Consider the following 12,835-nt stretch of genomic DNA (forward strand, 5'->3'; position numbering starts at 1 on the left):
CTATGATTCTAACTTTATGATATGTAGTTCATCTACTTTAGTTTAGAAGTAAGGAAACTGAACCCCAGGGATTTAAAATGACTTAATTTGTACAGTTAATAAAAACTTATTTACTCTTGGATGTGTAAGACAAAGAAGTGAGAAGAATAAAAAATAATCTTGAGATTTTAAACTTGAGTAACCAGGAAGATGGTGATGCTGTAAATTGAAGTAGTCAAGCTGAGAGGAGGAAAAAGTGTTTTGGAAGCTGAAGAAATAGATTTTAGATAGATGCTAATAGGACATCCAAATAAGAGATATAAAACTGGAGCACATGTAAGCCTGGAGTTCATGAAATAAGTTGTCTGGAGATGCAAAATATTGGATAATGTAGAAATATATTTTGTATGACTTCATATGTATAATGATATCCTATTTCTTACCTTCTCAATGGGTGGGGGGGAGATAGAAGGAGGGAGCTATTGCAACTGAAAATTTGAAGCTAAAATAAAATTAGCAAAATAAATTAACAAAAAAGAAAACAAAATAAAAATATCATAACAAAAGCAGACCTGCATTGAAGTAGTAACTGTAGAAATGCTTGCTAGTATAGAGAAAACAATGTTAGGGAACACACAGAAGGGAGGAAGAAAAGAAGTGTTAAGGAAGGAGACAAAGAAAGAGTAGTAAGAGAATTAGAAGAACAACCAGGAAAGTAGTTTTATATACGTCAAGGGAAGACAGAATATCAATAAAAAGGGTGGTCAGTAATTTTGAATGCTACTGGGAGGCAAATGCCATTTGACTGTGTGAATAACTAAGAAAAGGATTTTAATTTGTTAAGTGGGGGTTGTCAGTGACCTTTGAGTAAGGAGTTTATTCAATTCCCATTTATAAAATGCTTTAAAGTTTACAACTTTTTCTTACAAAAATCCTGTAATCCTTAGTAGTATAATTATTACAATCCCCAGTTTCAAGTACATTTTTATTCATATCTTTTATTTTTACATCATCCATATTTCCCAGTGTTTTCTTCTCCTTTCCAGAGATCAGGGCTTTATAGTACAGCATAAAACATAAAAAAAGAGGACAAAAATAATACTTCAGTAAAATTAACCAAAATATTCAAAATGTCTGATATATATGCTATAGTCCACACTCATAATCCCCTACCTCTGTAAAAACAAAACAAATCCAGCCTTCTCATATGTCTTCACAGGGCTAAAATCATTATACTTCTATGGGACTAAATTTTATTTGTCTTTTTCCTCTTCCATTTTAAATTGATGCATCTGGGTAGCTCAAATAGATAAAACTTTGGGCCTGAAGTTAGGAAGGTCTGACTTCAATCTGGCCTTAGATACTTACTAACCTTATGACCCTGGGCAAATCACTTAACTTATCTCACCCACAGTTTCCTCAGCACTAATGAATTAATAATGGCTCCTATCTCATAAAGTAGAATATACTGAGGATCTAGTATATTAAGTACCTTGTAAGTGTTAAAGTCTATATAAGTATTAACTGCTATTATTTTCAGTTATCCTAAAACCAAGTAACCCTGCAGAGGTAACTTTGCTTAGAATACTATTATACCACATACTCTATTTAAACAGTGTACTATCCTTTTTGTTTATTTTTTTTTCAAATTCTCTTTATTATAAACACTATGAAGGAAAGATACAAAGGAGTATTTCTGGGGGGCAGAGTATATATAATATAAGAGGTAAAAGATAAGGATAGAGAATAGACCTGTGTTTTCATTGGCAAAAGAACTCCCAGGTGAAGAAATTCCCTTTACCAATGCAGGTAGATAGTAGAAGCAATTTTTGAATTTCTCCTACAATCCTTACAATTTACTTTTTTTCCAACATATAGTTCCTAAGCTTAGGCCATTGTATTGGCCTAGGAAAAGACCCTATTTGCTACTCTGACTGTTAATAAGAGACTCTTCCCTAATAGAATCCCATAGTTCTCTCTCCCCTTCAGAATTCAGGCCTTTATGCATATCACTTTTTATCTGATCTTCTGCACATATTAAAGCTTTGGAGCTTCCCAAAAATCTGATTAGTCCATGAGGAACAGATTTAACTTGCTAGGTTTTCCTAGCTTATTTGGCCCTTGAAGACAAAAGGAATTCTTCTTTCTATCTTCACCTAACCTGACTATGGTCCTTGTGAGTCTGACCCATACCAGCCAGGTTATTCTGGGTCTGCTCTCATATGCTCACAGTCTGACCTCTGGTTCAAGTCTTAACTATTGTTGTGGACCTTTTTTGTAGCCCCTCCTAAATTTCTTTTCATTGGCTAAGTTGTTCTAATAGATATATTCTAGGGCTAACAGATATTGGATTCCTTTCTCTGGCTCTAAAATCCATCTTTTTTTTCATATTTGAAGGCCATGCCTATAGGTCTGAGCTTTTCCCTCAACACACAGATGGATCCTAAATTCTATAGGTTTGTTTATGCTTTTTGCCACATACAGGTATATAAATGCCATCATTTGTTATTAGAGATAGGGAAGCTAGGTGGTACAGTGGAGTCAAGATGATCTGAATTCAAATCCAGTCTTAGATACTTATTAACCATGTGAACCTTGGGCAAATCACTTCATCCCGTTTGTCTCAGTTTCTTTATCAGTAAAATGAGCTGGAGTAGAAAATGGCAGATTATTTCAGTATCATTGCCAAGAAAATTCCAAAAGGAGTCATAAAGTGCCTGAAAATGACTAACAACAAGATTGAGGTAGATGGGGTCCTGGTAGAAAGATCTGAGAGAATTTTATCATTGTAGATCAAAGTTTCTAAATGGCATAGTGAAAATCATCATGAGCTTGAGAAAGACTAGGAGTGAACTGAATAGGAATGAGATCATGGAAGAAGATAACAAGGTTATTATATTGTAGGTGGAGTTGATTAACAAGGGCAAAAAAGGGCAAATGATGTTTTTTTGTGTGAAGTAGATCTGTTATTCATTCTAAGCAAGGGAGGGATAAGTGTGCATTTTTGTAAGTATGTGGGGTTCCAAGTAGTCTTAGTAGTCATAATAGAAGTTTGTACAACAGTCTAAGTTCCAAAGTCCATCTGGAATGTTGATGACTGGGTGTGGTCTATGCAAATAATCACCTTATCCTCCTTACCAACCAACAAGTATAAAGCTAAAGATGATTGGGAGTAGCCTCTTTCAAGTGGAAGGATGATGGGAAGGGGATGGAGGCAGAGTGACACCACTGGAACAATCTAAGGCACTATGTCTACATTCATTAGAATGAATTTACTCTTCTCTTAAGGTATAGTTCTGATATATTCATTAAACAAAATTTGCTTCCCTCCAGTGGATGAAAAACTGCTATTGGGTCATGAACACCATGGCTGCTGATAGCTTCTATTAGCTTTCTATAGTGACCCAAGGCAAGGGAAGTAATTGTAGAGTAGGTATGTCCACCCCTCTGCCCTCAAAGTCCATTCATGCAGCTTAGTCCCCATTGGTACTCATTATTCATTTTTAATATGGGTTACATTATAGCCATAAATAAATAAATATTAAATTTTATATCCAGTTCTTTGTTGGGCAATGCAGCCCAGAAGATCTAAAAGATTAGACACCCATGATAGAGTTAGACTTTAAGAGAACATAATTCACTTACTTTTTGTTTATTCTTCATTATTTTTCTGAAAGTAGAAATATAGAAGACTAAATGTTGGTTAGTTTATAGTCAGAAAGATATTAGTTCAAGTCTTATCTCAGATACATACTGACTTATGTGACTTTGGTTAATACCCCCAAACTAAGTTGTAGAAAAGAAACTGTGGAAGATTAAGAGTTCCCTTTACCAATGAAATTACAAATCCATTAAAATGTAGATTAGTCCATTAACAATGATAACAACAATGGAGAAAGTATAGAAATAATTCAAATTCCAGCTATAATGCATTAGAACAATAGGGGTCTGAAAATCTCTCTGTCCAAAATATTCTTCCCCATAGCCCCATTGAGATGTGTAGTTAAATTAATCATTAAAATAGTTCTTTTTATTGTCAAAATTTCTTATTAAAATGCTGTTACCTGGGACTGAGGTGAGGTGGGGTGTTGGGGTGGGAGGGTAGAATCCTTTAACATAAGCAGCCACTCTCTTATGGAATGATATTAAGCTATAATCTATAAAATCTATAAGATGATCTTGAAGGCAGAATTCAGGATTGTGTGCTTTCTCCTTCCTTCTTGAAGAGGACCACTGACAAAGGAGGATGATGGCTTGATTTGCAAGTGAAGTTAAGAGGCAGGGCTCTGCAAAGCGATCAATAGAAATGTTACATTTTGATGAAGAGGCTTAGAGAAAGGCAGCATTGGGAATTCCTGGGAAGACAATTCTATATAGAGCAAAGCTTTGGGGTGGGACTTGGACAGTCAAGAGGCAGGATGATAAGGCAGCCTAATGCTTAGAAGGAAAAATGATAGACCTATCTGGGGGGAGGGAATATTACTATGTTGAGTAGACTAGACTTTGAAAACATTACATCTTCCTAGAATTCACAAATAGAATCATGAATTTGATATTTCCTTATATCATTGGTGATGTTGGTCCATCTTAAGAGAAGCAAATAGAATTAGATAGCTCTTTGAGACTGGGTTCTGCTTCCAAATAATGGTACAGTTGAAGGAATAACAGAGCAGACCTGGGCCTTGAATCTATCTTTTACTCGAGATCTGGTTAACAAGCTTAGAGACTGAATTGAAGTAAACTGAGGAAATGAAATCTGATTTACATTATTTATTAACAAATCATGTGGTTGCAAAACACTGGGGTCAGAGACCCTTATTGCCTTAAAGAAGAGAAAAGTTAAGTGGTATGCTCAGGGGTCACATGGGTGATAAATTTCTGAAACAAAATTTTAATTCAGTTTTGTTTTTAAGTCACTTAGGCCTACACTTTTCTGGAGTTTGACTATTGCTTCTTTTTTCTTGATTATAGTATTATTGTCTGAAGTTGAGTTTTTAAAGTGGCAAAGAACCACAATTGAGGGCAGGCCAGTAGAGCAGAGTACAGGTTCTCAGAACCTTTCTTCATCTATAAATGGTGATTACATTACATTACATATAAATGTGGTATTCCCCTTAGAGGGCCATTATAAAGAAAATCTTTGTAAACTATAAAATGATGTATAACAATTATTATTTGTAGTCACAGTCTAATGGTGACTTTTGAAAGCAAGCCTTATGGCAAAATTTCCTTCATTCTTATTATGGGGATGCTAGAAATATGGATGCCAAATTGCAAGAGCCCTGTCAAAGATGCAGTGTACTCTCAAGTTGGATTCTCAATCCTCCATTATGTAAGAATCCCTCTGAAATTTCTCTCATTCCAATCATTCTTTGCCCCTTTCCCTACATAATACTTTTTTCTCATCCAGCAAATGCATACTGTGATTTCAAAGTCATTTTCAAGTTTTTCCTCATGTTGACATGAGCACCACTGTGTTATATAATTACCCTTTGGATTTAGTCAATAAATTTAGTCAGAGACTGACATGTGATGTTGGAAGTAAGATTGTGTTAACTTTAAATGGGAGGATTTCTATTTTACCTCCACATTGACACGACCTGGAAAGATGAGGAAGCTTTTATTAGACATAGATACTAGTCACAGACAATGTGATTAGATTCATGAAAGTTTTTATGTTAGAACTGGGCAGGCAGAATTTCTTTTGGTTCATCATCAGTGTTTTCACTTAAATGAAAGGCCTGTCCAGCAGAACTTGCAGATGCTAATCAGGTGACCTCTTGAATGTAATTTACTTTTTTTTCTTTCTCAGTTATTTTGGTAATTGAGTATTGATCTCTCAACAGAAATATGTTCTTTATTAAAACACTTGATGATACTGCACAATCCAAACCAAATTTTATTGGTTGTGACTGATTTAAATGGAATAAAAATACATGGAATAGTTGTATGAATTTTTTCCTAATTAGTGAAGAAATTGTCTTAGTTATTAGTAATCCTTTCCCTCTCTTGGATTTTCTTGATATTATATTATTTTTTCTTTGGAAAAGTTCTTTAGGCTGGTTTGCCCAATGTGAAAATCTTAATGTTTATTTCCAAGTTCCTAAAAATCCGTAGCTAAGAATAAAAAAATTTGGGATATATAGCAGGATGAGCAACTCACCATCCATGTGACTGGGCACCACTCCATTTTTATGTGTTGTCTCCAACTATTAGAATATAATCTGCCTGAGGGCAGACTTACCCCACTTTTAGATTTATTTTTCTAGCAATTAGACAGTGTCTGGTACATAGTAAACCTGTAATAAATGCTTCATTCTTTCATACAAAATATATAATCTAGGGAAAGGTTCAAAATTTTTTGATTTATAAAAGCTAGATCCCTCATAAAATTCAAGATCTAATTATTTACTTAGTGCCTATGACATATCTAGAAATTTAGTGGAGTCCAATCAGATCTTATAACTTGGAAAATTATCTGAAGCAATGGAAAGACAGATTTTGATTTCAGTGCACATCCTTCAGGAGCCATACTTTGATTAGGTGAGAACAAATACTAAAAGGAAAGTAGAACTCTTTCCAAAAATTTATTTTAAGTGCATAAAATGTATGATTACTTTAAACCTATAACATTACTAATTATTCACAACATGATCACAAGCACGGAAGACATACCAAGTATAAACACTACCTACTTCATAATTTTTTTTTCTCAGACCAGTCCTGATGAAGGGAAAGAAAGACTGATCATGGTCAAGACAAAAATAATAGCAGATGTTTCAGAACCAAGCTACATCACTGCTGATGTGGATCTCTATGTGCTCCCTCCCTTCTTGAGATAAGATAGTTATACCTCTCAGCATTTTTTTATGTCAAACAAATTTTACTCAAATCTTTATTTGGTCATTTCAACCAGAGAACTCCACTATAAATGTCCTGTTGCCTTTTTATGTTATGGGATTGATTCTGGTTTCTGGAAGATGATACCAACAGAGCTCAAGTTCTAGAAGGGTCTACCAAGTGGTATAAGTTTCAACAATGGACCTGGTGACAATATATCTGTCATCTGAGATCTGACTTGCTAAATTGGGAGAATCATCACCATATTGGTCACAAGGCGATAAGTTTATTAATCACTTATTATTTGCTAGATAAGAGGCAATGTGATATAGTGGATTTGAACAATAGAAATAGAATTAAGAATAAGCACATGTTTGAATTCTATCCTTTCTTTTTGTGACCTAGAATAAATCACTTAAACTCTCAGAGTACTCCCTCAGATAAAGAATGTTCTGGGATTTTGGATTCAATGAAAAGAGATCAGATCATATTTCTGTTTATCTTAGAGTTACATAATACTTCTTGGGATAGAAAAATTTACTCATTTTTACTTCATAAGACTATATTTGCTAGTTGCTGAAAACACATATGGATAATTCTTGCTGTAGTTTGAATTAGATTGTTTGTATTTGCTTATTCATACGGGAGATTAAATGTTTGTTTGATTTGATAGGATTGGGAAATGGAAAACTAAAATTTTCACTTTCTACTACACAAGTTATCCAAACCACTCTTCTGCAAAATGATACTTTTGAATACTCACTTGATTGGATTTTCACCCCAGTGTTTCATTTTAATTGGTTTCTTCTTTCTGCAGGCTTTTTATTTTGTATGAAAAATAAATGAAGTCCTTTCTAGCAGCTTGTAGGTTGAAGTAGTTACTGCATTGAATTTTTTTTTTCTTTTTGGATTAAACCTATAAAGGCAAAGCAATTAAAAAACTTCTTTGAAATAGCAAGCATAAAAGAATAATTCATTTTATACTTTGCTAAAGACTGATGACAATGTAGCATAATTTGTTTTTAAATGTCACATCTTAATTGCACAAGATTTTTTCTTTTCTCAAACACTATTCAGAAGAGTCAGATGTCACTCTCTTTTGTTCTTGTAATATAGTCTGTATTCCCCTCAATATCTGCATACAACATCTTGGAGTTTCATAGGCCTAGGAATTGATGCCTATCTTTCCAACTTCCCTAGTTACATGATGCTACAGGAGTGGAGGGCACCTATTTTCTTGCCACATGATTAATTTTTACTTCTTGGTCTGCAGATTGTACAACTCATCAGACCACAACATAGAACTAGCTGTGTTTGACTTCATCCAATTCTATAGACTCTTGCTAAATTCACCAAGAAGCCTTCAGAGTTTAGAAGAATTGAAGATCATGGCTTGGTGAAAAGAGGGATAAGAATTATAGTGAATTTATAAAAGGAAACGAGATATTTAGGATCAAAAAGCTCATTTTTTTGGAGTTAAATATCTTAATATTTTCTGTAAATGTTACTCAAAATTTTCTCCATAATACTGAGTTCCTTTTTGCTTATATGACCTGATTAGACCTTGTCACTGTAGTTCCTGATTTTTTTTCCCTCCTTAAAGTGAATCAGTTTTGAAAGGTCATAGTAAGTACCTAATCAATGTTTATTGAATTGACTCTTTATTGAAAATATCCAGCATTCCTCCTCGGCCTCCCTCACTATGACATAGTGCTTCTCAGTGAAAAGAAGAGATAAACATATTTTGGCTGAAATTACATGTTGGACTTAACCTGCGGTTCTCCAAGTGTGGTGGTCAATGGACCTAGGATCTGGTCTCCTTGTGAACCTTTCAGGGAGTGCACAAGGTCAAAATTATTATAATAATAGTAGGACATCGATTGATTATTAAAATTCTAAGTCCAATGATTCATGATCCCATGGATATAATATATTGACAGTATCCTTGGGATTTTCTTGGAAAAGATACTGGAGTGATTTGACATTTTCTCCAATGGATTAAGGCATACAGAAGTTAGATGACGTGCTCAGAGTCACAAAGTTATTAACTGTCTGAGGTTGAATTTGAACTTAGATCTTCCTGATTCCAGGCCTAGCACTTTATCTGCTTGGTCTTTAGCTATCCTGTCTATTAAAATACTCCACTTTTTCATCTACATATCTGTGTGACATCACATTTACATATTTCAAACAAAAAACAAAAGACAACTATCAAAATACCCCAAATTGCAATAGATTGTATGTAAAAAGATTAAAGAAATTTGAAAAAAATATGTTAAAATGATGCCACTCTTCCGATTAATCTTTTCTTCTTTTTTGAAAACAGTAATTTTTCCTAATTTATGTTGGGGCAGCTAGGTGGCACAGAACACCAGCCCTGCAGTCAGGAGTACCTGAGTTCAAATCCAGCCTCAGACACTTAATAATTACCTAGCTGTGTGACCCTGGGCAAGTCACTTAGCCCCATTGCTATACCCCCTCAAAAGTAATCTATGTCAAAACATAATCGGCTTATTATTGTTAATTTAAAATGAATTAATAAATACATTCAAAAATTTTTGAATTTTAATTTCTAATATGGCAAATATATCAATATTAAAAAGTTCTTTAGAGTCTTCAGTTTTTCAGAAAATAGTTAATCTTTTATCAAAACATTTTAGAACATCTGGATTAAACCAATATTAAGAAGTTAATTTAATAGGAGCAAAATAAAATAAGTAGTATAAATATTATAATAATAATCATCCTCATTTTACAATGTTTTAAGCGGTTAAGTGGCTTCTAGTAGTTATATGTATAGATTTTCTGTGGAAGGATTCAAACCCTTGTCTTCAATCCAGTTCCAGCATTCTTTCCATAATGCCTCTCCTAAAAAATTGAAAGGGAAGATTTTTTTAGAAAGATTGTATTTATTTTGATTTTTACAATTTTTCCCCTAATCTTGCTTCCCTCCCCCACCCCCACCCTCCACAGAAGGCAATCTGTTAGTCTTTACATTGTTTCCATGGTATGCAGTGATCTAAAGTTGAATACAGTGAGAGAGAAATCATATCCTTAACGAAGAAACATAAAGAATAAGAGATAGCAAAATTACATGTTATCTTTTTTTTCTTTTAAATTAAAGGTAATTGTCTTTGGTCTTTGTTCAAACTCCACAATTCTTTATCTGGATACAGATGGCATTCTCCATCACAGATACACTAAAATTATGCCTGATTGTTGCACTGATGAGATGAGCAAGTCCATCAAGGTTGATCATCACCCCCCATGTTGCTGTTAGGGTGTACAATGCTTTTCTGGTTCTGCTCATCTCGCTCAGCATCAGTTCATTGCAAATCCCTCCAAGCTTCCCTGAATTCCCATCCTTCCTGGTTTCTAATAGAACAATAGTGTTCCATGACATACATATACCACAGTTTGTTACGTCATTCCCCAACTGAAGGACATTCACTTAATTTCCAGTTCTTTGCCACCACAAATAGGGCTACTATGAATATTTTTGTACAAGTGATGTTTTTACCCTTTTTCATAATCTCTTCAAGGCTATAGACCTAGTATTGGTATTGCTGGATCAAAGAGTATGCACATTTTTGTTGCCCTTTGGGCATAATTCCAAATTACTATCCAGAAAGGTTGGATGACTTCACATTTCCACCAATAATGTGTCCCAGATTTCCCACATCCTTTACAACATTGATCATTGTCCTTTCTGGTCATATTGGTCAGTATGAGATGTGTGAGGTGATACCTCAGAGCTGCTTTAATTTGCATTTCTCTAATAAGTAATGATGTAGAGCAATTTTTCATATGGCTGTGGATCGCTTTGATTTCCTCAGCTGTAAATTGCCTTTGCATATCCTTTGACCATTTGTCATTTGGGAAATGGTTTGTCTTTTTTAAACATTTGATTCAGTTCTCTGTATATTTTAGAAATGAGTCCTCTATCAGAAATACTAATTGTTAAGATTGTTTTCCAATTTACTATATTTCTTTTGATCTTGATTTCAGTGGTTTTGTCTGTGCAAAAACTTTTTAATTTAATGTCATCAAAATTGTCTAGTTAATTTTTAGTGATATTCTCTATCTCTTCCTTGGTCATAAACTGCTTAAGGGAAGATATTTTAAAAATATTTTTTTATTGATATCTTTGTCTTTACATTGCAGTCATCCTCCCCAATGAACCCTTCTTCGTGAAAACAATTAAAAACATATGGAAACCTTATCTGACAAACCAAACCACATTCTGTTCTAGAGTTCCCCAGGTTTCTTTTGTTGGAGGAGTGTGTATTCATTTAATTATATATTGTTTTCTCTAGAATTTTCATTTTTTTATTGTTAAAGGTTAAAATTCAAAAAAAGGAAGATTTTTAGCATCAATGAACAAAATGGCAAAATGGCAAAATAACTAACCTGCTTTGCTTCATATGAACAACTTGCTATGAAAATCAATATGGTGTAGTGGATTGATTATCAAATTTGGAGGTGAGGAGACTTGGATTCCAAGCTCCATCTAAGATTTAATCAGTTGTTTAACTCTAGGAAATCACTCAAGCTTTCTGAATTTGTTTTCCTATTTTTTTTTTTTGCAAAATAGAGATAATAGGACCTTGTAGCACCCACCTCACCAGGTTGTTGTGATGATAAAATGAGGAAATACTGATAAAGTGCTCTGCATACTTTAAAATATTATATAAATGCCATTTATTAGAAGTGAAAATGTATGGCTGTGTCAGGTTTAGCCTTCCCCGATTTAAACAGTCAAAACAAAACATGAATTTTTAGTCTTACTAAAGTTTCTTAATTTAGAAATTAGTGGTTTGACAGGTCTTGGCAAATGGCACTTTAAAATAAAAGATCCTAAAGGTTATAGATGCTAGAAAGCAATTATGGGTCAAATCTTGAGAATGATGTTCAAATTTGTGAGTCTGCATTATTAAAGAAAATATTTGCAGTGCTGAGATCACAAATAATTTCAATTAATGAGTATTTATATGAAACAATAAGGATTTGTTAAATGCCTTCTGTGGATCAAGAAGCCAGGTGGTAGAGTGAATAAAGTTCCAGGAAGTCAAGAAGACACCTTCTTGAGTTCAAATCTGGCCTCAGACAGTTACTGTGTGACCTGGGCAAGTCACTTGAACTTGTCTGCCTCAGGATCCCATCTGTAAAATGAACTGGAGAAGGAAATGTCAACTCACTCTATTTATCTTTCCTAAGAAAATCCCAAACATAGTCACCAAGAGTTGGACACACTAAAAATGACTGAACAAATAACATTGTGCTGTTGTATTGTACAATATAGTTGTTGGGGACACAAGTAAGAAAAAGAGAATCTCTGCCGTTATGGAACTTACCATCTAATCATGGAAGACAACACACAAAAGAAAGCTGAAAAGGAGGAGAGCACCTGAAAAGAGGATGATGATGGAGGAGGAACCAAGCAGAACAGTTGGAGGGAAATGAAGAATTGATTGAACCCCTGGGCCTTCTTTAAGGGAGTCTTTGGGAGTTGTTTGTTCCACTCTCCAGTCCTCCATTCAGAGGGATAGAAGTAACTTCGGGTACTGATGAAATATGAATATCAAAGCAAAAGCAATCTTTGTTGCTAAGTTTCTTGTTGCCAAGCTTATAGTGGATTGGGGTGGGGAGCAGGGGAATGATGAGCATGATGATGGTGGAGACATAGCCACTCAGAACAGCTGGTGGAAAATAAAAGAAACTGGCTGGTTTATTAAGTATATAATATGGTGATACAAGAATAGAGAATAAAACAATCTCTACTTGCAATGAACTAACATTTTAAAGGGGAAGACAAGTACACATATCTCATATCATGATATACATTTAGATAATACACATATAAACAGATTGCTTAAATACAAATGAGTATTTGAGTTTTGAGTTGGGTGTATATAGGAATATTAAAGGATACTGTAAAAGAATTTAAATTGATGTACTTTCTGTAGTTCAAATCTTTGTTCCTAAACATTAACAGAGGTTCCTAATCTAGGTTTGT

At 34.1% G+C, this 12,835-nt stretch overlaps 1 protein-coding gene and 1 long non-coding RNA gene across 4 annotated transcripts in view; one reads left to right on the plus strand and one right to left on the minus strand.

The window, feature by feature from the left end:
* PKIB (cAMP-dependent protein kinase inhibitor beta) overlaps positions 1-12,835 on the plus strand; it is a 139,743-nt gene that overhangs the window by 78,670 nt on the left and 48,238 nt on the right. Inside the window, exon 1 of one of the 3 annotated variants that reach the window (XM_074187487.1) lies at positions 3,060-3,267. The exons of 1 other annotated variant lie outside the window; for it this stretch is intronic. The gene's annotated coding sequence lies outside the window, so the exon portion shown is untranslated. Of the gene's footprint in view, positions 1-3,059; positions 3,268-12,835 lie in introns of those variants that run through there. One more of the 3 variants, XM_074187484.1, reaches the window with a different exon arrangement.
* Positions 9,527-12,835, minus strand: part of LOC141487897 (uncharacterized) — a 107,965-nt gene continuing 104,656 nt past the window's right edge. The window contains exon 4 of the long non-coding RNA XR_012468538.1: positions 9,527-9,687. This is a non-coding gene — a long non-coding RNA (uncharacterized LOC141487897). The remainder of the gene's footprint in view (positions 9,688-12,835) is intronic.

Source organism: Macrotis lagotis, chromosome 5 (genome assembly GCF_037893015.1).
Source record: "Macrotis lagotis isolate mMagLag1 chromosome 5, bilby.v1.9.chrom.fasta, whole genome shotgun sequence".
In the NCBI taxonomy this organism is placed as follows: Eukaryota; Metazoa; Chordata; class Mammalia; order Peramelemorphia; family Peramelidae; genus Macrotis; species Macrotis lagotis.